This window comes from Uloborus diversus, chromosome 3 (genome assembly GCF_026930045.1).
Source record: "Uloborus diversus isolate 005 chromosome 3, Udiv.v.3.1, whole genome shotgun sequence".
Classification (NCBI taxonomy): domain Eukaryota; kingdom Metazoa; phylum Arthropoda; class Arachnida; order Araneae; family Uloboridae; genus Uloborus; species Uloborus diversus.
Genome location: NC_072733.1, coordinates 160012667 through 160039609, shown reverse-complemented (window position 1 = coordinate 160039609; position 26943 = coordinate 160012667). Strand labels below are relative to the sequence as shown.

At 33.6% G+C, this 26943-nt stretch overlaps 1 protein-coding gene across 1 annotated transcript in view; it reads right to left on the bottom strand.

The window, feature by feature from the left end:
* The window catches only part of LOC129219015 (large neutral amino acids transporter small subunit 2-like), an 82392-nt gene that overhangs the window by 40693 nt on the left and 14756 nt on the right, over window positions 1-26943 (bottom strand). The window lies entirely within an intron of this gene.

Below are 26943 nucleotides of genomic sequence, written 5' to 3'. Positions count from 1 at the left end.
TTCGTTAAAAGCTGCTTGCTAAATAGAGAAAAATACGGCTAAATCTTCCATGATTATCTATAGTCAATTTTGGCAAGCCACTCACTTCAACACATTTGCTGTGAAGTGATCTTTGTTTTCTATGTTCTAAAAATTTGTGCAGATAGGTTTTCGAAATCTGTACCAAATATTACACTGTAAAAAAAATCCGAAACGTTACTGGGTATTTCCGTGTCAAGTTTCGGGATTTTAATGGTTTTTATTCTCTTCCTGGAAAAATTAAGTATTCTTGACAAAAAGTTTTCTGAATTGCGACAAATCGCAAGAATGCAGACTTTTCACTGTTGTGAAAAATATTTTTAACTCCCAGTTTAAAGATTAATTGAGCGTATTTATAAAGTGTATCGGTTTTACTTCAAATACGGCCCGTCCATGCTAATTAAACTCCCAAAGTTAGCGAAAAAGTGTGGACAGCATTGCTTTGCAAGATTTGCAGGCAAGTAAAATTCTCGTTACTTACTTGCAATTCTAGCATAGTTTTGTCCATGTTTGCAATAATGCTCTTTTAATTTCCTTGATAAATCAGAATGATGCCAAGATATTATTTCCACGGACACAACTAGTTTTAAACGGGAAGATTTCCGAATTTTTCAGGAGGCTTCCAGGATAATATCAGGAAGGTTACTAAATTTTAGCGGAAAAAGTTCCTGGAATTTGCAAGATATGTTACTGGCAGATATTGGGCACATCAGCTGCCCATTATTTTCCAGGAACGTTTCTGAATCCTTTTTACAGTGTAGAAGTGGGCATTATAAAATGATTATAAACGAAATATGGTTGACAGAAACACTAGTTCTGATTGGGATTGTCGATATAAGCTCACTAGAGACCTCTAAAGCCCTGAATGGTAGAATAAGTAGCAAAACGTCCACCATCTTGGGATTAAGAGATGTTTTTTTTCCTATTTCTACTATGGTGAAGTAGCGTGTTTTGCTTCTTAATTGTGGTTTCTTAATAACTCCTAAAATTTTGTATAAAAACCGTAATTGTGATGTAAAACCTGTTCTTAAAATAAATATTTTTCTACTAGTTTTACTTAAACTGCTGCATAAGTCCTAGAATAGGTCACACAAAATATGTGGGTCATTCTCCAAAAAGTTTTCCTTTAAAGTCACACGCACTTTATAGTAAAAGCTTTAAAGAATAGTTTCATTTAACAATATTTCCTACATTCCCCATAAATGTATCCATTTAAATCTGTCAGAATTTTTTGAGAAAAAAATTTTTTTATTACTATTTTTTTGCTTAACAGCATGTGAATTCTCACCTCCGTAGCATGTTATACAACTGGTGTAGCTCATAATAATGCTTAATAACTCGTTTAAATAAAACAATAAACTCATTTTTTATAACTTTTTCCTCACAAGTGTCTCAAACAGTAAATGCTCAAGTGTATTTAATTTTTTTCTATTGTGATTTAATTCGTTTTAGTAGGATAATGAGGTCTGTCACAGAAAACATTCTCACCTCTGTTACCTAAACTCAAAATGCCATTCCTCATTAACACATGGCAGTAATGACATCGATTTTTGTTTTCCATGATACAAACACGATTTGTTTATTTTCAGCCATAGTTGAAGTTGTGAGATTTTTGTCGAAAAACAAGAAGATAGATTTTGCTTTAAAAACTTAGTGTGGTTACTCTGACTTCTCACCTCAGTGAACTTGAATTTCAGGGATGTAAATTAATGTAAAAAAAGAAGTGAACATGTTTTCATCTGCTTAACATGTGCAGATTGCATCAACGAAGAAAAAAATTTTTCCCTGAAAAATTTATCTATTAGGCCTATATTAATGGCAAATTCCTCACCTCCACGAATCTCACCTTCGTGACAGAACTTTTCAATGTCATTATTTCTGAGGTGAAACTAAATGATGGAGGGGATATACATCAATAATAGGCATTCTACCAAAATTATAAATTGCCAGTATATCCTCGAATTTACTAGACAGTATTTTTTAACATACATTTGAAACTACTAATTAAGCCGCACTTTTAATTAAGAGAGCTTAATATTATGTTCCCACTAATCATTAAAATAGCTGATTGTATGCACAATTAACAAAATTACTACTTTGATATTAAATTATCCTCAATTTTTAAATACTAAAAGTTTTTTTCATTTTTTTTTATTTCCGTGAACAAGGCATTTTATTATTTTTTTTATTTATGAGTAAAATAACTGGAACTTAGCTGGACCATTTTTTATGGATACTTCTGGTAGGTAACACTTTCATGGATGAATGAAAAAAAAAAGAAAACAAAAGGTTTCGAAATTGAAAAATATCTGCATTTAAAAGTTACGTTTTGTGGAGAATGATCCATGTACACAAAATTTCAGAACAATAGAACAACAATTTGTCTGAATATGATGCAAGTACGTTTTGAGAAAACCGCTTTTAAAGTTAAAACTCACAAAAGTCCCATATGTAAACAGCCCCTTATATTTTATTAATAACTTCGGGAGTATTTTTACGATCATTAAAATTTGGTACCAGACTGTTTAGAATCTTAGGGACAATAACATTTTTTTTTTCAAAACATATGATTTTTTGAGGTTAAAAAGTCCTGAGGCCCCTTAATCCACAATCAAGAAGCAAAAGAAGATACTTCACCACTGCAGACGTAGGAAGAAAGCGGCATTTAGCCCCAAGATGGCGGACGTGTCGCTACTTAAGCTACGTCTTAGGGCTTTAGGGACTCCACTTGCTGTTAATGCTCAGTGATCCTACTTGTCGAAATCAGCCCCTGTCTCCAACAAATTAAAGAACGGGTCTTAAAGGATCTAATATCTACTGCAAAAGATCTAAGACACCCAACCCGAGAAAGGAACATCATTTTTTTCAAAAACTAGCTGCAAGGATAACTCAAGAAATTATAACGAATCTTTCCATTCTGGTGCATCATCAGAATTCGACTCAATACCCTTACTGAACTAGATGATAAATCTCTTCTGTCATGAGGAATTTTCAGAATGAAGAAAAAGTTTGCGACAAACGTATAGCTTGTTCTTAAGTGATCTTAGTGTTAGTGCTGAGACTTATTATAGATCACGACGTCTTCTAATGAGGCAATATTGTTTCTCATAATTATAATACTTCCTAATGACGCATTAAATCTTATATTACTCACATTCCAAATTATTATAATACTTTTGGAAATCTCATCAAAACTTGTTGCAAAATTATTTAAGAAATTGCATGTGTGTGTTTTTTTTTAACGCAACAAGATTTTGGTCATTTCCGTGTAAAATTATTTTCTTACGAAGTATATTAGCTTTCACGTGTGGTATAAACTGTCTATTTTTCCGTAGAATAAACAACTGTAATTCAAATCCATAGATAATTTCAAACTAATAGCAAATTCTAAAACAAATGGGAATCATTTTAACACCTTTTTTACCTCGGGAACATTGTTCTTTAAGAGAACGTTCAATACAAAGCATTTTAAACAAAAACTATATAAACTTCCCAGAAAGCAATATAATAGAAACTCACCCTATGGAATAACTTAGAACTTTAACTACTCTAAAATAATCATGTCATTCGAGCTTTTGAAATAATGAAAAACAAACAAGTAATTATATCTACTTTCAGTTATGATATTCTGAACTAATACAAATTAAAATTTAAATGGACGTTTCTATTTAAAATTTAGCTAATTAGAAATATAACTAAATTTTCGCTAGTAGAAACTTAAACTTTTCAATATCTCATCCCCGCTAAAAAGTAATGACTATTGATTTAAATATGCAAATGCACCACACGTGAGCTCGGATATAACATTGTTATCTGATATCTCTCTCTCGTATTGTGATCACTGTAAAAGTAAAGAGCTTTATAAAATAGTTTAATAAACAGTCGAAAGTTATCCCTGTTTCAATGTAATAAGTTAATCTCATCACATATTTCCCTTTGTATTGACCTGTTATTTATAACAACGTAACCACTACAAATAACCCTATTCAAAAACTTTATTTCTAATTTGTTGTTAAATAACTTCTATCGTCTATAGCTGAAAAGGAATGACAGACTTAAGTTAGGAATTCAGCTCCAAAGAAACTCGTGAAAAGTCTGGTCACGACTTCCTGAATGTGATGAATATCGGATAGTGGTAACCATAGAAACAGATTCCCTCTTTCAACCACCTACCCACCCACCCGCATTGCGTCACTGACATTTGGTGACGTCATCCCCCCCCCCGCACTTTCATTTCTAGAAAAGCGGTCAAACATGTATCCCGTGATAGGAAGCGTAACCTTTCAGAGCTCCGTGGAAATTTCCCCGCCCACCTATCTGGCGTAAATGTGGATCATTCTCTGCTCTTCATCCTAACCTCCTCCTCTCTCTCTCTTGAAGAGAAGTTCAACGGATTCATCAACAAATGCCGAGACTAGAGGAAAGTTTCAAGGTCAATTAATCGATTTTCAAACTGAAGGTCTTTAAATAGTCAAATTAGAGTATTTGTTCTTGCAAAAGTGTCACATTATGCGGAAAAAGAGGAATTAAATCTCCCTCCTTCTCCATTTCCGATCTTTCCGTAAAGGATAAGTTTATTGCATCCTTCAGCAAAAGCAGAGAGTGAGAAAAGTTTCAAGGTCATTGAGTTGATCGCCAAACCAGAGCTTTATCAGTAGCCAAATTAAACAGCCAATTTTGTGCCCTGGACCGTGTTACGTTTTACAGGGCGATACAACATTTATGCAAATGATCCTGCAATTAGAAAACTATTTTTTTTACCTAAGAATTTTCATGCTGATTTTTACTCATTTTGTTATTTACGTTTAATAACAAATAGCCTCCACTCTCTACTTTCTTCGTCTCTCCATACTTTGACAACTTCGAAAACAGAAAATTGTTAAGTTCAATGAAAGTAACAATCAAACACTATTTAGGCATATCATACATGTGACATTCCATATTTCTAAACATAACAGGTGGTGTAATTGATTGACTTCCCGATTTTGGACGGTAGCCAAAAGGGTTACCGAACCCTTTCTATTCTCACTTTTAAAAAAAAGGATACATCAATCGTTAAGTTTTTAAAAAAAATTCTTTATTTTCCCATTTTCATTTCATTGGGGCCAAGGGATATAAGAGACCTCTCCCTCCACTACTCGTTTATTTCGGAAAATACTTTGCGTCATAATATACATACTATATTTCATTACGCTTACAAAATAAAACAGGAAGAAACAAAATATACTTTTCAGAGTAAACGAGACTCAATGTATGTTTTAAAATTTCATGACCTGGACATTAACTATGAGCAAAAAGATATTTAAAGCATTTATATTTCTATGTTTCATACATTATGAAATATAAATTCACTCTTTTCTTTCTTGCTAAAATCTTTCATATTTATTCTCGTGAGATCTTACTCAAATCATGCAGTAATATATTTTAGCTCTAATAGGAAAATTGTTTCAGACTATGAAGGTCATTTCGCTTTCGATCACTGAAAAAGTCTAAAGACGGTTAAAAAAATAGATATCTTAGGAACGCCGCAAACTTAGTAGGTTGAGATCGCATGGGAATCCGATTTGCTCATGCTATAATAAGGTCCTTAATCCAGAAATCATTTAGAGAGGAAGCGATACCATTTACAACGAGTTGTATGCTTCTTTTTTTAAAATGTCCGTTTAATTCAAGTAAACAAATTTAATTTTTAATATTTAACAAATTAGCGTTTATATGTTTCATTTATCAATCACTGGAAAGAAAAGGTGAAAAAATGAATGTATCACGCTAATACCTTATTACAACTTCATACATTATCTTAATCATTTATGACAATTTGGGCATTTTTAATTTTATGATAGATACATTGCTGCATGAATCCATTTTCCACATCCTAAGCACTGCATCCAGTACTTCAGCAGCAACTGAAGAAAGACCCCTCCAATGAAAAAAATTATTTTTCATTGGAGGGTCGTTCTTCAATTACCCATACACACTATTAAAAAAAAAAGAATATTCCTAAGAACTGTATCACTTTTTTTTTTCAGAAAAATATCTTATTCAATTTGGATTACTTTCCACACAGGTTGCATTCATGTCAGCGAGTTACCAGGTTTTTAACTATTTTCCTAAAATCATCCAAAATGTATCTGGGAATTTCACTTATACCATTAAATTGATCTTAATACCAGCTGATGTGTGCATCACATGATTTCCTTTTACTCCAATTTAATGTCATTTCCCCATTACTGGGAATTTTAATGTGATTCAATAGTTTACTCTCTAAATATCACCAACAGTGGCCAAATTCGAACAGATTTTTTAAAAAAATTGCCAAATTTGTTGCCAAGTTGGCGACAAAACTTGGCGACCAAAAGACTGGCGATATATCGCCAAGTGCCCGCCAAATAATAACACCACTTGAGCTTACAACGAAATTAACAATGATTTCCCCGCAAAAAGGGACAAAAGACCCCTTTAGAAACACCCGAATGCAACCAAAAGTAGTACAGTAAAATTAAGCCAAAAAACGGCCAAACCCAAACATAAAAAAAAAAGGTGAAACTTGTTGCAAATTACTTCTTACAATTCCAGCAAGAAGGGGTAAAAAGTCCCAGCACTTTGCGCGTCGGGTTTTGGAGGGAAGGGGGGGGGACGAAATAATCCTCTATTTAAATAAAAATAATTTCTATTACTTAAAAAAAAAAAATTCTCAAACCTCGCAGAAACCACTCTATAATAATAAAACAATAAACTCTCACAGAAAAAAATTCTAATCAACAGGGGTGCACAGGCGGGGGGAGAATGGGGGGGGGTCATGGAGCAGCTCTGCATCATTGGAATTTTTAAGGCAGATTTTTCAAGGGGTATTTCTTTCTTTTTTGATTACTTTTATTCTGGATGGGTACTCCGTCACACTTAAGGGGTGCGCCATCGCTTTGAGGGGGGGACCCTGAATTTACATTCTAAAATCAACTATTGCAGTGAAGTTCACGAAAAAATTTCCCTGATTTAAACTTTTCCGAAGTACAAAATGCCACACAATGATATGGTAATGTCAGAATGATAATTCTAAAAGATCTAAGCGAGCTCAGTAACAAAATTATTTGTGACTGTAGTTATTAAACTGTTTAGAGCGTTGGAAAAATTCCTGTGCAGCATAAAAAAAAAGTCAAAATTGACCAAAGTTTCCGTACTTCTTCTTGATTAACTTACTTCAACTTTTCTATAATCTTTTGCCATCACCGTAAGGGTGGGACAAACCGGAATTGCCAATAGTGAGACGTTCAATGCTGCAATTCTGCACCCTATAAGTAGGTGGGAGTTCTCATTTGCAAACACCAAGCTACCTCTCTTTTACACAGCTGGTTATGTGAATTATGCTAAATATGCGGACATATACTTGCAACATTATCTGAAACTTTTGAGTACATTATGCGATAAAAAAAATTGATCACATCAAACATCAGCTATCCAACGATCTAACGCAGTGACAAATTCAGGTGGTCTAGAACCTGTAGTGATTCAACGATAGAACAAGTCTTGATGAGAGCAATGAGCAATACAACAATAGAATGCTAAATATTTACACCTTTTTGTCTCCCAGTTTGAAAATCACAATCCGTTTCTAAAGCCCCCAGAAGTTTCTTCCCTCTCATGTTGGTAGTGGTATTGCTCGCTGATGATAAGGTGAGTTGCGATGAGACCTTTAACGTTCGGGTAGTAACATCAAAGGATATTGAAGCCAAACAATTTTGTGGCATTTCTTTGTAGAGGAGGTAAGCAGTTATGTCTTTAGCTTCTGTTACGAGAGCAGTTACTATCTGTAAAGATGTGTAAGCCCAAACCATCTTTTACACAGAATGGTATGAACAAATATGGGATAACAAGATGGAATAACAAATTGCTAAAAACTTCTGGTACGAGTTATGCACTGATCCTCCATCAGTATTCGATGAATCTGGTTTCAGAAGGAAAGAAATCCTGTATCGTTAAAGTACTATTATCTGAAGCAAAAGGTTCATCCAACATCACCGAACGAACAGCTGGTGTCATATATGACGCAGTGAGAAGCAAAGGGATGTCAGTAGACATTTTCAAGTTTTGAATAAAACGCGTTTTAAGATAAGATCCTAGGTAGGCTTTCATTGATTTTTTTTTCTAAATAATGCTGTATAGAAGCAACTACCAGGTCTACTAGTACCATTTCTTGCCCCAAGATAGAGGAGAGGTTCACCAACCATTTGTACTGGTTATCTCCAAATTTTTAATTTTGCCACTTACATCCCTTTGCTTCTCACTGCATCATATGTAATAGATGGAAGATACCTGCTTGATCATATTTTTGGTAATGATATGTAAGCTTCAAGGAAATATGCTAGCAATGCAGTGGTCACTTGTAAGTATGGGAAAGCTAGTGTAATTTTTGATGGGTGCAGAGAAAGCACCACAGAAATATAATCTGCGTCCTATTACAACAACCAAGCCTTCTGCTCTAGAAGACTTTCTGCGTCTCAAATCTTGTGCTTGCTCTGAGGGGTTCATTGGATATAGTGAATGTTTGAAAAGTCTGAAAGTGGACTGAAGTGCTCAATTATATGCACAAACTGTGTTAGACATAGCTGCAACAATAACGATTTTGCTGAAGATCTAGATCCCAAAAAACATCTTGATAACGAAGACTTTTTGTTACAAGATTAAGAGAAATTATTTGAAAGCAAAAAACAGTTCAGCGTTATTTTTCTGGCCATTTAATCAAATGTGCACCATCAGAGGGGGTGGGGGGAGGGATAATATTTTAGTATATAATTTCATTTTGGGACGTGAGCTACTGTTCTTATGGGTTGGACAGTCCTGATCAAATGCATTTTAGATATGCAAGAAATAATACTTCTACTTGAAATAAAAGGTGGGGGGGGGGGAGGAGGTTGAGGATTTTGGAAGAGGGGCGGGGTGCTGTAGCTTTGAGAGGAGGTGCACCATCGCTCTTGGAGGATGGACACACTTGATTTCTAACAATTTTCTTAACATAAAATAATTTTTCCATATGAAATGTATGGAGGGGGTTCGGGGGTACTGCTTCGTTTTACGGGGATAGGGGGCTCTGTAGCATTGGTGGGTTATGTCATCCCTCTTGGGGGTCAAGCACCTTTAATTTCATGCTTTTAAATTTAGTATAACATAATATTCTCATTTTAAATTTACTCCAAAAATTCTGGAAAAATACCCAAAACAGCAATTTTTAGATGCCCCCCATTCCAAAACCCGACGCACAATGGGGAGGGACTTTTTACCTGTTCTTATTGGGAGGGTAATAAACAATTTGCACCAGGTTTAGCTTTTTTTTTTTTTGATGTTTGGGTCCGACCCCTATTTTTACTGTACTAAAGGGGAGGTGCACAACTAGACCCCACTAGTAGTCTACGTACCAAATTTCAACTTTCTAGGACTTACCGTTCTTGAGTTATGCGACATACATACGCTTATACGCACATACATACGTAAATACAGACGTCACGAGAAAATTCGTGGTAATTAACTCGGGAATCGTCATTAGGGATATTTCGCGTGTCTACGTTCTTAGGCACCTATCCACGTGTGGTCGAGTCAAAAAAAAAGAACTCACTATTCATTCGGGGGTGAGTAAAATGGAAATTAAGGTCGATTTTTGAGTGAAAATTTTTTCGCGAATACAATACTTACATATCGTTTTCTTTAAACTTCCTTTTTTGTAAAAGGAAGTTTAAAAAAAACGATAAACATGGGGAAAAGATTTTTTAAATGTAACTTTTCTCTTGTATGTTTCAAAATAGTACTTATTGTTTTTCTTTTAGAATATCAGTCAACTACCTGTGGAATCGCCCACGTACAATAAACGCTTTCTGAGCACTTAGTTAAAACTGCCCTTTTAAGGTGAAATGTTGTAGCACCAGTAGCACCTCCTTTAGGTTACCATTTGGCTCTTTATGGCACCCTTGACTGGGTGCCAATGGTGCTGCAATATTTCACACTAAAAGGTGCTATATATAACCCGCAGTTTTAGCAGTGTAACTATGTATTATTAATTTGTGTTTCAATAATCAAACACTTAAAGTTACAGACTTCAAGGAGTTTGATAAGTACAGCGTTATTTTTAAATGATTTTAAGGATATGGGCATTAACTAGATGAGGATGATGCGTATTTTAGATATTTTACGTATGGAGCATATTCTTTGGAGTTTGGATAAACAAGCTTCCGTACGCTACCGATAAATGTCAGAGTACCCTGCATAGTCCATTTTGGGAATCTGTCTAATAACACAGTCAGAATTTCAAGTAGGAATCTTTTATTAAACACATCGCATCTCAACAAGGAATGTGACAACTCAAAAAAAAAAAAAAAAAAAACGAAAAAAAAAAAAAAACGAGCTGATGTGTGCATCACATGACTTCCTTTTACTCCAATTTAATGTCATTTTCCCATTATTACCATTTTTAATGTAATTCAGTGATTTACTCTCTAAATATCACCAACAATGGCCAAATTGAAACCAGATTTTTAAAAAAAACTGTCAAATTTGTCGCCAAGTGGGCGACAAGACTTGGCAACCAAATTACTGGCGATATATCGCCAAGTGTCCGCCAAATTATAACACCACTTGAGTTCCAAAAAGGGCAAAGAGGAGGTGCACAACTAGACCCCACAAGGATTCTACGTACCGAATTTCAACTTTCTAGGGCGTACCGTTCTTGAGTTATGCGACATACATACGCACATACATACATACGTACATACAGACGTCACGAGAAAACTCGTTGTAATTAACTCGGGAATCGTCAAAATGGATATTTCGCGTGTCTATACGTTTTTAGGCACTTATCCACGTGTGGTCGAGTCGAAAACAAAAACTCAACATTCATTCGGGGGTGAGTAAAATGGAAATTAAGGTCGATTTTTGAGTGAAATTTTTTTCGCAATACTTCCTTTTTCTTAAAAGGAAGTAAAAAACAGCATTAGAGAAAATTAAGATTTTACGCAGTAATAATTTTAAGCGATTTCGGCTGAAATACTACAACACACGCAAAAAATTTATAGTGTGATGTTTACTGGTTAGTTTTTGTTGTCTAAATTAATAACACAAAGCTAAAGTTCAAAATTTTTCTTTTAAATTATGAAATTTTTATCAATAATAAATATTAGATCATTATTACTGATAGGCTTAAAACAGACGCTTGATAGGAGAAGAAAACAGCACTGGAAAATGTAAAAAGTGTGGGCAAAAATGTTTAACTGCAATTGCACAGAAGAGACAGTGAGGAGCAAAGGGATGTAAGTGGCAAAATTAAAAATTTGGAGATAATCTGCACAAAAGATAGGTGAACCTCTCCTCTGTCTTGGGACAAGAGATAGTACTAGTAGCCCCGGAAGGTGCTGCTGTATAGCATGATTTTGAAAAAAAGTGAATGAAAGTCTACCGAGGACGTTATCTTTATAAGCGTTTTACTCAAGACTTGAAAATGTCCACTTACATCCCTTTGCTTCTCACTGCCTCATATGTTTAAAACTTGTATGCCTGAGATAAGTAAACAAAATTCACCGTAGCCAAAAGGAAAGTAGAACTTAAGTAAATGAATCATTGCACTAAAGACAAAAACCAAGCCAGACTGGAATTAATTAATATTTATCGGGAGGATTAGTTTGAGACACGTGGCGATTTGCGTGCTCCCAGAAGCTTACGTTACAATCAAAGCAATCTATTATAAGTAGAATTCTGGAAGTAGAGCACAATATAAGAGTTTTTAAATGTTATACTAAATAATACTGTTGATTAAAATGTTGTACATTGAAAAAGAAAATAGGTAGGCTCCTATACTAAGATATGAGAAATTATCCGGAGAAGTGTTGTTTTGTATTTCAAATTTTCACAAGGAGTTCAGTTTGATGCATTTTAGGAAGACAAGATATTGCTCATTTGGAAGAGCGGCACATTACGAAGAAATGAAATTTTACAGAAGAAGCGTTTGAAGTTGAACTCTTCAGGCAATTGGCATTAAGAAAAGTAAATTTGCTGTGCACTCCAGAGGTTAATATTTGAACAAAAAAAAAATCTGTCATTATTTTCCAAAGAAGATAACGTTCTTTGAAGGCCTTTAACCAAAAAAAAAAAAAAAGATGATTAAAAATTTCGTATTTTTCCCTACGAGCGATATGTATTTTTGTCAAACTGCAAAAGTTCCTAAAACATCATGCTTTATTTTAGAGACATTGAGGGCTGAATTTGTAAATTTTACAAACATTGTCATAATGCATTTTTGTCTTAGTTTTCTTTCATTTTGATTCATGAATCAATTAATACTTCGTTAAATTTGCCAACTAAAATCTAAATAAATGAACTAAAAATGCTGCAGAATTGAAATTTTTATTAAACTCTCATTAACTAATTTTTTGATGAATTTTGATTAAACTTACGGCATAAAACATCAAAAGTTTAAGCATTAACTTTCAAAAAATCAAGCATCTAAAATATTTGAAAGTATAACGTTTAGTATTTTATCCTTAGTCTGTCTTTACCATCCACATGTTTATAACTTTTGAGCTGGATGGCAATGACAATTTGAAATGTTTCAATCGATACGTTAAAATATTATGCATTTTGAATAAAGGTTCATTTAATGTAAACAGAAATAGCAAAAAATTTAACAATTTAAAAAGTAATTCATTATGAGAAAGATGGTAATGACAGCCGTATTTTTTACTTTGTTTTACGTAGTAAAGGAAGTTTTGTATTCGCGAAAAATTTGCACTTAAAAATCGACCTTCAAGAACATCATTATAGAGAAATATATCCATATTTTTGCCGATGTTTAAAGCTTTCACGTGTTTAATAAAATAGAGAATATAAACTAAAATATGATTAAATTGAAAAAACAACGTAAATAAAGTACAAATTAAGACAAAAATACAGCATTTAGCTATTTCAGGGCTACAATGGAGCCTCTTCATCAGTGCCAAAAACTCAGCACAAAACCAGAAAGTCGTGGGAGAAATGAACCTCAAACACGTGGACACCGGTACTTATACCAAACAGGTCAACCAATAGGAACTCATGACACGAGACGACAACCAACCAATCAGCGAACTGCACGTAACCCCCATGGTGCACAGCAGTGGAAAGGAGACGAACCCCTTTAGTTTTTCATTAACTAAATTACTTTCCTAAAATGATGATAAAAGTATTAAAGACAAATAAAGCCTCTGCCTTCCTTAAATAATCGTTAAAAATATGTTTTATCATCAAGTATCTACCGACTCCTAACTTCTCAATAATTTGATCTCAATAAAGGTTTTTTTTATCAAAATATAAAAGTACATTGATTTTACTAAGATGAGTTGAGTTTGTGAGACAAAAATCTGAATCGGTTAGGGACGACGTTATGAGAGCTGGCACCAAGATCTAGTATCGATGTAGAAGACAAAAGATCCACTTTACCTACTCTACGAGATAAAACTAATTACTAGCGATGTAATAAAACATTATATCGTAAAGTTCGGTTTTAGTAAAACAATTTACTTTAAAACTATTCCCCTACAGAACATTAAAAGATCTTTATGCAATCACTGAATTTTAATTAAAAAAATTTTATGAAATTGAATCTTGCGAAGATAGAATGTATTGAAGCAAGATCATTGTTTTCTTTTCTTTTTTTTTCAATAAGCAAAGCTGTAATATGTGATTGATGAAGGATATACGTAAGTGCTTTTCAGTTAATAAGATTGATTGCAAAGAGATTTTTTTTTCTTCTTATTTAATTTTTTTCAGAACTACCCTCGTCATCAAAGAATGCAACAAAATAGTATTCAGCGAAGTATAAAAATTCATTATATTAAAGCTGAACTGTTGACTCATCTTTAAAAATGAAAAAAAAGAAAGAAATCAAAAATAATTCCCAAATGGAATGACAGGCTGTTGTCACTGGCCTTTGATCTCGAACTATACAACAAAGTGCAGCCATGGAAACATATAATATATACCACTAGTCTATTTTTATTTTATTCATTACATCAAACTAAGAAAGATCACGCGATATTTCTTTTTTCAGTACGTAAAAGGATTATGGTGTCTGAAAAAAAAGTTGAATGTTAGAAAAGTTGGAATTGAAGATTAATTTTTGAATACCATTTAACACATTTAAATCATTTTATGAAACTAGGCAGTTACAGAATTCCCACCATTGTTTTAAAGAGTTATAAGAATAGCTGTTACGAATATCGTAGGAAACTTTATATTACCAGATTGAAAATCATTCCAAGTTATGTTTGCCTCACAAATGTACAATATGTAAACCTTTGATGAAGCTGCAGACATCAACTCTAAAATCAAACTCTTGCAAGAATCACCTTGACTAAGGCTCCTGTATAAGGGGAGCTGACTTATCCGACATTTTGGTTCCAAAATTATAGGGCGAAAAAAATAGTATTTGTACAATAGCTTCATTTCAGAAAACTGGTGTCCAAGGTTTAGATGTGTTACCTGATTGATGTTTGATTATTTTATTCTATAGATGAATACGATTTAATTACTACAAATTAAAAACCAATAAAGTGTGAAAATGAGGTTTATTACAGTAAACATTTCCCGATACATTTTTGTTGAATATGCGAACTAAGTCATCTTTCTAGATTCACCTTAAGTGACATTTTACTCAACTTATCATCGATTGTTTTACATTGTTTTACGACATAGTAACCAATGAATATTATAACGTATTTATAAATAGTAGAAACGAGGTTGGATCCAATTTTGTCTTGGAACCAAAATGTCGGATGAGTCAGCCTGTCCTTTTCAAAGGGCTCTTACCTCGACGGATCAGAATACTTACAAATAAAGTGTGAATCACGATTGGAATAAAACTTTGCACATCAATAAAGCACTTAAAAATATTGAACCCATATTTTTCTTTATCGGTAACAAACACCTTTAACGGGGTGAAATTTACTTCTAAATATAGGATAATTGGGAAATAGAGGGTACAATATTCTTTTATTTTAAATTTTAAGCACAAAAATTCAAATAATGATTCAAATTTTGGAAAAACTCAACAAACTAAAGTTGCCGTATTTCAGGATTTTTCTGAAAATACCTAGGCTGTTCAATAAGTAATATGAGACTAATTTTACTGTTGCGAAACCACCCATCAGAATGTTAATTCCAGTGGCATGAGAAATGTCTGTTGTCTGTATTAAAAAAGGCTACCGATAGTAGGCTCGTACAGACTCATGTTCCTGAGTATCACGTGATTGATTGAAGCTTGTTGGCGGGAGCCTACAAGACGCAGCCAGTTGTCAAAATGGAAGCGTCGTTGGAACAAAGTTATGCGATTAAAGTTTGTTTTCATCTGAAAAAATCAGCATCGGAGATCTTTGATGTGATACGTGAAGTTTTCAACGATGAATCGATGTTTAGAGACAGTCTTTTTGCTGCCATAAATCACTTAAGGAAGTCAGGCAGAATATGGAAGATACTGAACGTGAGGGGACAACCTTCAACGTTCATCACAGAAACAATGATTAACACTGCTGCTTTTATTACCAATGGGAATTTCAGAATTATTTTACATCAATGAGTTCTGGCTGTTTCCTCAACTTACGAAACCATTACGAGGCAAACATTTTGAAAGCAACAAACTCTTCGGAGGCGGTTATGAAATATCTCTCACAAACTTAATGTTCACAAGTTTTCAAGAAGTGGACAGAACGTTGGAATAAATGCATTTCGTCCCTCAGAAGTTATTCTTAAAGAAACATGTAAATTATAAGGATTGAAGTTGATCTGTATTTTTTTTTATATAAATTTAGTCTTATTACTTACTGAACAGCCCTCGTACTATTAATAGGGATATATCATCCTTCGCAATATTACCCCATCATGGTGAATGACCCTAAAACTAAAACCTATCGTAAGAAGGTCATGTTATATATGAATAAAAAGCTCTATGTTTTAGCTTTATTATTATTATTTTTATTTATTTATTTATTTATTTATTTTTGAATTTTCATTCTACTATAATTAGGAGAGAAGTTACAGTCATTTGAAAGAACACACTTTATTTTATTCGAACATTTTGAATTTTTTTAGTGGTTTATATTTCGAACTATTTTCAAAGTTCGAAATCTAAAAATTAGCAGGACAACTTATCTTTCCATATATGAGGCAGTGAGAAGCAAAGGGATGTAAGTGGCAAAATTAAAAAATTTGAGATAACCAGTACAAATGGTAGGTCAAGCTCCCCTCTGTTATGGGGCAAGAGATGGTGCTAGTAGCCCTCTTGGGTTCTGTTATACAGCATGATTTAGAAAAACTTTTCAATGATAGCCCAACCTAGGACCTTATCTTTAAACTCGTTTTAAACAAAACTTGATATCGTCCACTTACATCCCTTTGCTTCTCACTGCCTCATATGTCCTTCATGCGAAATTTTATGAGCTCAAGACGATTTTTCTGACAATTAATTGCTTATAGACAACTAGTCGCGCGACGGGGTAAGATTGCAAGGAATAGTTTAACCCTATAAATGATATTTACAGAAAAATCCTGAAACACACCAGCTTTAGTTTGTTTAGTTTCTTTTTTTTTTTTTTAATTATCAATCATTCTTGTAATTTTTGTAATTAAAATTTAAAATAACAGAATATATTGCACCCTCTAATTCCCAATTATCCAATATTTAGGGGCATATTTCACCCCGTTAAAGGTGTTTGTTGCCAACAAAAAAAAAAACATGGGTTCAATGTTTTTAAGTGTTCTATCGATGTGCTAAGTTTTATTCCAATCGATGATTCACACTTGGGTAGGGTTACTTGTTAGTCAAACATTGGTAATTTCAAAGCCTTTGTCTGCGTAATATCCCAATGCAACTCTAAATCTGGAAATATTTATATTTTTTTTCACTGTAAAAATACATACAACGAAGATTTCTATCATTTTCACTCACATTTGTATTTTTACAGTGAAAATATATTTCAAGATTTAACGTTACGCACGTGACATTTCAGTCAAATACTGTGGAATGACCCATGCACTAAAAATACTAGTGAAATATACTACATATGAAATAGATCAAGTTGTTCAGCATGGATCAAAATTACCCTGCACGACTGTACTTGAGCAAGATGTTAGTTTAACGGAGCTAAAACTTCATTATGTTTAACATCTAAAGAAACTGAAAGATTTCTTACTTGCAGTTACCAGTGAGAAATCTGCTAACGGACCAAGTATATAGATCAGTTATACCATCTTTAACGGTAATGATTTCCCCTCCAGACAGGAAAATATCGTGTCAATGGACGCATCCGTTCGTCGTATTCAAGGACGTTAGGAGCGAGTACGTTGATTCTTTCAATATTTGACTTTTAAAGTTACAGAATTAGTTTCGATTTTCTTCTGTTGAATAAAAAAGATCTATATTAAGACAATAAACCGGGGCGGATCCAGACAATTTCGTAAGGGGGGGTCAACTTTCAATGACCAAAGCTATACCACATATCTAAAAAAAGTATCAGTTAAGCAGAGGTGCCCATCTGCTCATGGAGGATAGCGCACCCCTCATATGCTATGCAGCCCCCTCCCCCCAATGAGATCAAAACCCTTTTAAATTGCACTCCCCTAAGTTTTTCAATGGGGCAACCTGAGCCATAGATCATATTCCCTCAAATTTTCATTCAAAGTCATATTTCTTTAGGCAAACAGGCTGGACAGTTTATCGTTAGCTTTGAATACATGAGATTACCGATATAAAATAATTGGGAAAAGCACACACAACACACGATATGTGGTTTGAGATGGAAGAGTGATCTGAAAAAACGTTAAGCTCATCAGAGATGATTGTTATTTTGAAAATGTACAAAGCTCTCAAAATAGCACAGCCCAATCAACGAATCCAAACAATCCTTTGAATTATGATGCGCTGAGAAGCAATACCTTACAGAGCCAAGCAAAATAAGGTTAACATGTATTCCATGTACTATTTGTTAGATCTAAAAAATTAAAGTTTTACATTAATTATAATAATATTCTTGCTACAGGATGATCAGCTGACCCTTTGACACTCCTCTAAATCCGCCTCTGACAATGAATGCGGAGAACGGATACAAAATACGTTTCTGGATCAACTGATAACATTGAAAATGCTTGAAGACTGCTGTCGCAGCTAGTTCGAACTGTCAGAAAAGATGCTTCTGGTTCTTCAAGCTCAGGATAGATGAGGAAAACGCTCGGAAAAACTTCAAAAAGTGTAAAAAGCTACTGCTGCTAAAAAGCATAAGGCTGCAGTAAAGAAAGCTGTAAAACCAAACAACGATGAAACAACGGAAAATGGATCCAAAATGCGTTTTGAGTAAGTTAAAAATTACAAAAAAAATGTATTTTAATAAAGAATGAAATGAAAATTACAGTGAAGCTAATATTTTTAAGTGTTCTGCAGAACTGGAACTACGCACAGATGACGCAAAAAATAATAATAATTATTATTATTATTAAAGTAAAGAAAAACACGACAAAAAATTCAGCTTGAAGGTTCCAATACCTTAATAACAGCAAACAAAGAATTACATGTTGTTTTGACAAATTTGACAAAACAATCTCAGAGAACACGAAAAAGCGTGGCATTCATCTGATGGCCCGTTATTCGTACTTACTCCGAGGATAAAACTCCAACGCAATGACAATCACTTTTTTTTTTTTTTTTGAAGAATGAGAAATTTGTTAAATAAGCCTGTTTTACCCGGTCTGATCAAGCTCAAATCTCAATCAAACTCTAATCCATGGAGCAAGACTATACAGCAGAAATGCAAACTGAAGTTTCCATTCATAATGTGTTCAACTCGAGCAAAGGCTTATATTTTCATCTCTTGAAGCGGATATTGTTATTTATTTTTTTTTTAAAATTTAGATTTACAATATGCCGCCAGCAAAATTATAAGTAAAACCTTAAAGTGGTTGGATATCATGTCAGATTTTTTAAATATTTGGTATTCTGAAACCGTTCGTTCTCTGTCAATCTGACCCTAATGCTGATAAAATCTTTCGCTGTGCATTGTGGGATATCCTCACACATAAACAATGTACCAAAAAGTACTCACACGCTTTTAACTTTTGCATATCTTAAACAATTTTTAAAGTCAGTTTTTACTAAAAATAAACAAAATGTTTTTGTGTACGCCTCCAAGAAGAGCGTCATCGGGTCTGATTGAAACGCGAACAGACAGGGAGAGACACTCAACAGTAAACAAATTTGTCAAATTTCGACCGCAAGAGATACATAAAACCTTAATAACTTGCCCCACCAAGAAGCAAAAGGGAATTTAGTTTTCATCCTTCAAACTACAAATTACAAGTAGAAATATAAATTTGTGCTGAATGCAAGAGCCAACTTAAGGAAAACGAAAGAGTCTCTTCCTTAAACCTAGCTCAAGGGAGAAATTCCAATCATTGGCTTAGCAAAAGGTGACCCAAAGTCACGTGACTCTACAACGACGAATGGTTGACACATTTTGCGTTAAACTAGCGGAAGAAACCTGATTCCTTCCAATGATTTGCTTTAAAATCTACCACGTGACTTGGGGTCTTTGCTTCACGAATAAAAATCTTCACTCCCTCCATTTTACCTCTTCTCAATGATTCCGACGGATACTCGAACTGAGTTAAACAGGTCCACAATATGAACTAGGTTTATTCTATTTTTTTTCCTTTTATTTCCAATCATAAATATATGCCATGGTATACCATTACGCGTGGTTTTCTCCATTTCCAAGTTGATACCTCTCTCGATCAATTCCTCAATAATGTTAGTTCTCCCAAAACATTTAAGCATTATTTATTAAGCAATCCATATTTTGTACGAGTACTCTATCTGACACTAAAATTTTTATGCAAAAGAAAAACAATGTCTCTCAGAATAAAACAAATGAAATTCTTGGTCGACTTTGTCATGATATTGAAATTTTATCCCTTCCTCAAAATATGAATTCCTTCGACAGGGGCTCACGGAGCACAATGGAATTTTAATTTGCTCCCAGTAGGACAAAGCATAGCTTGTCATCATTTTCAATAAAGCAAGGGAAAGCGGTATTTACTGAATAATATATATCACGCATTATTGGTTTTCTGTTCTAGCACTTCTGATGCCGAGGCAACGATTTGCACTTAATCATTCAAGTGCTTCTGCGATTTTTCTTCCCGTTCAGTGCATTTTTTTTTTCATGGTTTTGAAAATATTATTATTTAATCAAATGTTTATTTTTTAATTTACTTCCTATGCTCTTATCTTTCGGTTACTATCCTTAAAAGGAATAAATACCAAAAAGAAAAAAGAAAAAAAAAGCATGAAAGTGCGTTTAACTGCAACAAAAATATTATTAAACATAAAAATAAATGCAACCAACATAATTATAATTTTATAAAGTAGATTATTAAATTGGAGGAAAAAACAAAGTTTGAATTTTCTTTTTGGAATCATTATCGTAAACTGGGGCTACTTGGACCGATTTTTTTTATTTTTTGCGCGTTTTACACTGAATTTTTGGTTAAACCCATAATGTGCATTGATCACCTTGTTTTTACCACTTTTCAAACGTTATGCTACCACCTTAAACGTTTTTTGAACAGCAATTTTAATTATTTATATATTTTTTTCTATTTTTAAAAATTGGGTTCAAGTAGCCCCGCGCTGGGGCTACTTGGTCCCACTCGACAAATCCATTAGAAAAAGCTGTAAAACAGGTGACAGTATCAAGAAGGACCAATGATTTTTGAAAGAAAATTCAAAACATACATTCTAGTTAGCAAACTCTTTATATAAATTGCAAATTATTTATATAAATTAATAGAAATACAATCTAACTACAGCTAAAACCAATTGAAATGCTCATTATTTAAACATTAGAAAGAATGCACACTCCTCTCTTTAATGTCTTGGGTGGATTTATTTTCTCTGCTCTTCCTCGCTACAAATACAACAGGATGATTAGGTTTGTTTTGTGAGCGATCTTTTAATTTCCTTTTTCGAGTTGATATACTTAAGTCAAAATGGGCTGATGCTACTAAGACATTTCTCCGGAATTAATTGAATCTGGACACAATTTTATTTTTTCCTCTTAATATTCCGCATAATACTTCAAAAGTTTCTCTTTTACTTTCGGACCCTTTTTATCCCCATATCTGCAAATAAACGGGTATAAATAGTAACCATAACCTCTTTATTTTAAAAGGTTACAAACCACACTTAACATAACTTAGTAATGAAATGTGGTGTGGGGCTGCTTAAACGCTGAGTTCAAGTCGCCCCATTTTAAGGCAACCAGTGCACCTTTACTAACTTATATTAGTTACTGTGTTAATTATGTAACTATAACGTTAAAACATTGTAATTTTATTAAGATATAAAATGCAAACATAAAACCATCTTTATCTTGATGATATCAGATGTTTCCGTGAACTTACATGTGAAAGTTTTCAGCCACTAAAATCAACTGTTTAGACAACTTGCAATCATAACCTCAATCAGAAAAACGCAGGAATAGCAGAAAATTTGTTTCATGCTCTAGTCTCTGCCTAGTACTCTGTCATAGAGAAGGTTTTTTAAATCTGTACATTGAGTTTTATAGGAACAGGACGGATTTTAAACTTTTTTTTCTCATGGATTCAAGTAGCCCCTGGAGGCTCAAGTAGCCTCCTTAACGGTATGTTAATTACGGTATGTAGACCACTTTACGGTATGTTAATTAATAAATAGGAAATAGGCTAAAAATTTACTTTTTGAAATTATAACTCTTTTGATTAAAAAAAAAACCTGTGGTTATTGTGTTTTGACAGTAGATTTAGCTCTGAATTTCAAAAAAACTTGAATCTTATTTCCTCATCAGTCAAATATTTTTCGCCAGACACAAATTTCAAAAAAAAAAAAATAATAATAATAAAAGGAACGAAAATTTGTGCTTTAAAATTGACTTGGTTTTTTTTTTCTTTTGCGACCACTTAGCTATACCTAATCTAGTGAAAGGTCTGAAGAAATTGTGGACGGCTCGTTGACCTCATAACTTCAAATGAAAATTCTTGAAAAAAGAGCTTTCATTTATTTTTCACTGTGTTTTTTAATTGCTTAGTTCATTTCCTTTTTATGAGATAAGTCATGACTTCCTACCAACTACCAATCCTCTTTAACCACATTTTATATTAAGGTATGTAAAACGTTTCTAACGACATTCTGGTCATCAACAGTAATTTTATATTGGTCACGCTGATCTGCACTTTTCCTTGTATGGATACAACTCTTCATATACGTCCACTGCATTCTTCGGGATGCCTTCCCTTCAGTTTTTTAATCAAGTTTCCAATCGTTTTAAATAAAATATATTCGAGGTTTTTTGTCCAAAGTTTACCTTTTTCCTTTTCCGTGGCAAAGCAAAGCATTAAAACATTTGGAGGCGTGAAACGTCTATACCACACCCAGAAAAAACATTTACATTCGATACGCACACATTACATTCGAACAAATATGTACAACTCTTCCGCTGTTTCATCGCAGCATGAATCTTTCATCAAGAAGATACCTAATGGAGTAAGCATGGAACATACAGCGCAAGAAAAGTAAGACCAAAAATAGGATAAGGGCGTAAAGAACATCCAATCCCCTCAGAAACGAAAAATCCATTCGAGGATTAATTTGGACTAATAATTCTCTATACTGAATACATCCCTGTTGATGTAAGCTTAAACTTTCAGTTTCAGTCTTCCAGTAATGTTATAACCATAGGCTGTTTTTTACGTTAGTCGAGCTTTCTTTTTTCCTTGATAATCAAACACTTTTTTGTAAGAGGTATCGTTCTACAAATATTAAATGTTTTGCTCTACTTCAATTTAGACGGAAAAGAAAAAAATATATTATCTTTCGCTAAAAAATTAAAATTTTCAAACGATTGAAAATTTATTTAAAAAATAAAGGAAAGGCATTCCGTGAAGAAGATAAATGGAAAAGTGTAAAACAGAGTGGTCGATCCAAATAAATGCCGACAAATGGAAAAAAATATTTGCATTGCAGCTGTGTTGCCCGGCGTTGCACGGTCCACTTCGAAATTAAAAGCTGTGCCAAGGGACGCATTTTCAACAATCAGGCTTAAATAAAAGAAAAAAATTTATAGTGTAAAATTTTACGTCAATGCATAGAAAAGAGCAATTTTATGTCTCAAAGTTTACATTACCTGAAACATTTAAAAGACGTGCCCGAAACATTTACAAATTACGTGCCGGAAACATTTAAAAGAATAGATCAATATCAAAATAACGATAAAATTAGCTAGAAGATAACATATGCCCATTCATGTCAAAAAATGGTGTGGTTGATATGAAGAATATCACTGATTGTTAACGAAACCAACTTTTCCTTGAAGAGCAATGAAAGTGGAATACCGAAATGAAATTTGTAAATATATTAGACGAAATTATGCATTCATATTTACATTACAGTTTGGTCGTAAAATTTTCGTTACCATTAAAGTCATTATGTATCATGTGTGTCCAAGTTATTTCTTGTCACCCTGTATTATGTACCACTAGACTGAAGAAGTTTTTTTTTTTTTTTTTTTTTGAAATCTCTGGAACCTAACCGCTATTTTAACACTAATATTGGTTTTAATTTACACGGCATTTTCGTGGAACGCAACTCTCGCATAAAACGAGAATACTGTATGCACAGAACGATCGTTTTCTAAACATAGAGAAGTATTAAGGGACGATTGGCGAAACCTAAATTTAAAATAAACTGGATAGTCAAAATTTTGTACTAAAACTCTGTACTTACATTTAAATAAAAACCTAAATGTGGCATGAAGTCGAAGAAAATAAAATATTCCAGTTCTATTTTGCGCTTTGTTATTTATGTTATGACTTTCATTGCATATATATTGTATATTTTATTGTATATCCGTGCACCCAATTAACTTCCTGCGAATTTTGATCTCTTCTTTCCTCTACAAACTTGCAACCCTGATAATTATGGACTGCGGTTTATGCGTAAGTTAAATTATGACTATGAGTTAAATTAAATTATAAGTAGTATTACGCGTCAGTTAATGTGGGTATACCCACCTGCCCATAAATCACAGCATCTGCTACAGGCAGAGAAGCATCTGAAAATTCATGTAGAATAGCTCCTTAATCCGAGAAGTATCAGAGTACACAAATATCGTCAATGTTAAGAAACAAATTCTAACCATGCAGTCTACTATCTCCAATACGGTGACTATAACCCCGGTAGCAGAAACAGCTTGACGCTGCGACGTACGTCTCAGATTCTTGACCAAGTTTCACCATTTCTAGAGCGAGAAAAAAAACCTAAAACGTACAAAGGAAGAATAATCTTTCATTTCAGCAAGCGTTGATTTGTGCGTATTTTCTGGAAGCACAGGTAGTATGTACCTTTAGTTTTCAAGTATCATATTTTAAATTTTAAATATTTCTCCGTACTGATTTAGATTTCAAATTTAATCTGAAGTTGGTTCCTCTTGCTGACTACTTTTAATTTTATAATTTTTGTTGCAGACTGCCAAAAAAGCCGCCAACCTTGTCTAGTGGTCAGAGAAGTCTGACTGCGACAGGATGGTCCGGGTTCGAATCCCGGCTCGGGCATGGACGTACTTTCTCTCTCCTGTCTTTGTCCTTTCTTTGTGTGAATGTGTTGTTATGCTGTGAATGGTTGCCTACCCTATAAACGGGTCCTTATGGCATGCGTGTACTGTAGAAGTCGGACTTCACACCAAATTTCGGTACAGTTGGAAAAGTGAAGCAGCGCATCCCAAATTGTCAACCTAGCTGGCACACGACAACAACAACTGCCGAAAGAAATCCTGCTTCTGACACTATAGTTAAACGGCCCTATTTTAATTTTTTTCTAAGGACAAAACTAATGATTAGAAAGTTGAGAAATTTTGTGTAAAACATAGTGATCAGAATTTGAATGAATAAAAAAATTCCCTTAAAATTTCGCCACTGGAGAGCATTTTTAATGAAGTACATAATTTGACTGGTTCATTATTTAAATTTCAACATTAAAAAAAAAAAAAAAAAAAAAAAAATCCATAAGCCACCCCACAGCAACGCTTACTCATTAAATTACGCTGTTCTTAGACTTTCCCAGAACTAATTGCGATCAGCTGTGGATCATACTATCGTGCAGTTTTAGGTGGCATGTTAAAACGCTGACCATCATGTTGGACATGTTTTGCTGCACTAAAGTTTTAAGCATTGTAAATATGTAATTCATTAAAATATCCTCTGGCGTTACATTTTCAGCTATTTTTTTTTAATTCACTTAAACAAATTCCCATCCTTTCATTGTTTTGTACACAAAATTTTTCAATATTGAGGGCAATAGTTTTGTCTGTAGACAACTTTAAAACAGGGTCATTTTGTTAATATTCATCCTACAGATTGATGATTAGGCATTTCATTCTAGTTTAAGTTACCCAAAGGGCCATTCCACGGAAAACGGTAATTTTGTCCGCATCTCATATACCCTGCACCTCATATATTTCATTAACGAGCTGATGTGTGCATCACATGACTTCCTTTAACTCCAATTTAATGTCATTTCCGAATTATTGGCAATTTTAACGTGATTCAATTGTTTACTCTCTAAATACCACCAACGGTGACCAAATTTAAACCAAATTTAAAAAAAAAAATCGCCAAATTTGTCACCAAGTTGGCGACAAAACTTGGCGACCAAAAGACTGGCGATATATCGCCAAGTGTCCGACAAATTATAGCACAACTTGAGTTTACATCGAAATTAGGAATAATTTCCCCCCAAAAAGGAGCAAAAGACCCCTTAGGAACATCCGAATGCAACCAAAAGAAAAGGTGCACTAGACCCCTCTAGGAGTCTACGTACCAAATTTCAACTTTCTAGGACATACCGTTTTTGAGTTATGCGAGATACATACACACATACATACGGACGTCACGAGAAAATTCGTGGTAATTAACTCGGGGGTCGTCAAAATGGATATTTTGGGTGTCTGTACGTTTCTAGGCATATATCCACGCGTGATCGGGTCGAAAAAAAAACTCAACATTCATTCGGAGGTGAGAAAAGTGGAAATTAAGACCGATTTTTGAGTGAAATTTTTTTCGCGAATACAATACTTCCTTTTTTGTAAAAGGAAGTAAAAATAAGAATTTAAAAGGGTAATGATATAAAGTATACTGCTTACCAAATTACAAACGGATGTGTGAATCCTTAGAAAAAAAGCACTTTCTTCAATCAACTTCCTTTAATTCGCTAGTAACTTACTTAAGTCCAATTACTGAATACCCAAACTATTAAGGCTTATTTAATCTACTGTTTTCCTGATACAGATATATCGGAAAAATTAAATATTTGAGGCAACTGCTGTAGATGATTATTATGGGTTTTTAATGTTACATAACGTTAATCAACTTTGTAAATGATTAATGTTACGTAAAATTAACGCAGTTTAACCTTAAATAGTTTAAAAGGGCAATAAAAAAATTATTGCTTTACAAACGAATACGTGATTCCTTAAGAAAAATATTTCGTCATAATTTTTTTAAATAATTACTTTTTAATGAAATATAGAGAACGTCAAGTGCGAGAAAGTGATTACTTTTTCATGGAATGGCCCAATATATAATTTTCTCAATGGTTTAAACTGTTATTTATCAAAAAATAAGATTTGTTTCCTTTACATAGGAACCTTTGCTCTCAAAATCTACAATTATTATAATACTAGCTGCATTGCCCTGCTTTGCACGGTCTACCTCGAAAATAAAAGTTATGTCAAGTGACGCATGTTCAACAATCAGGCTTCAAAAAGGGGGGGGGTGTAAAATTTCCCCTCCAAACAATTGTTCTTGAAGAAAGAAAATGTCAAAATCAAAAATTCCGAA